Here is a 1,113-nt window from a genome sequence, read left to right on the forward strand (position 1 = left end):
TTGTGCATTGATAGCTTCCAGCAATCCTAAAACCCTCAGCCATTAAGTCTTTTTCTTTTTTCAGTTTTTATTGAATCAAAACTGATTATACATATTTTGGGGGTTCGACAATGAGATATGCTGATCAAATCAATATTACTAGCATATATATTGTTACAAATCGTAATTATTCTTTATGCCCCGTTCCAATCTTTCCCCCTCCCCCCTATAATCACCCTAGATTTCTTCTCTCCTTCTGAAACAGTAATGGTTGCTCTGTTGATCAGGTCCCCCAATATTGTCATAGAGCAGATGCTTCTTCTGTCACTCTGAAATGGTCTTTGTGGAGAGAGACGTCCTCTCCTTTTCTTTATCTCTGCTGGTGACTCTCCTATGTCATTGCAATCCGGTGTCAGCCATTAACTCTTTAAATATTTCTGAGCCTTCTTTTCTCCCTCCTCTTCTGGTATTCCAACTATACACATTTGACTGGTTGATATTGTTCTCTGTCACTTCTGTTTCTTTCTATTAAAAGTTTTTTCTCTACATGTTCTAGTTTGACATTTGCAGTTCACCTGTATTTAAGTTCACTGCTCCTTTCCTCTGCTATGTTGCTACCAAGGCCTTTGAATGGATTTTTCATTTCTGGTTTTGTATCTTTCATTTTTTGTATTTCTACAAAGATCCATTTAATAGTTTCTATGTCCTCATGAAAACTTCCCAATGGTTCATACACGTCATACCATTTACAACTGTGACATATTTCTTATATTTAATTTATAGTATCTGTCTTATAATTATAGTTTTAAGAGATCAACGTCTCGACAATCTCTGGTTCTGTTTCCACCAATTGTTTCCTCACGTGACCATGGGTCACATTTCCTTGTCTCATTGTATGTTTTATAATTTTTCACGTAATGTCAAACCTTGTGTATAAATGGATAGTAGCAAATAACACAAACAGTATTTACCTCCAGGTAATGGCAGAGTCTTCAAGACAGGCTGCCGGTACGGGAGGACGGGGCACTGAGTTGATCTAATTTTTATGTAAACGGAGAGTTTTTACACACTTATTTAGATTTAATGCACAATTGGCTTCAATTACTTCAAAAGAGGTAAGAAGACATTTACATG

Source organism: Galeopterus variegatus, unplaced genomic scaffold (genome assembly GCF_000696425.1).
Source record: "Galeopterus variegatus unplaced genomic scaffold, G_variegatus-3.0.2 Scaffold12060, whole genome shotgun sequence".
In the NCBI taxonomy this organism is placed as follows: Eukaryota; Metazoa; Chordata; class Mammalia; order Dermoptera; family Cynocephalidae; genus Galeopterus; species Galeopterus variegatus.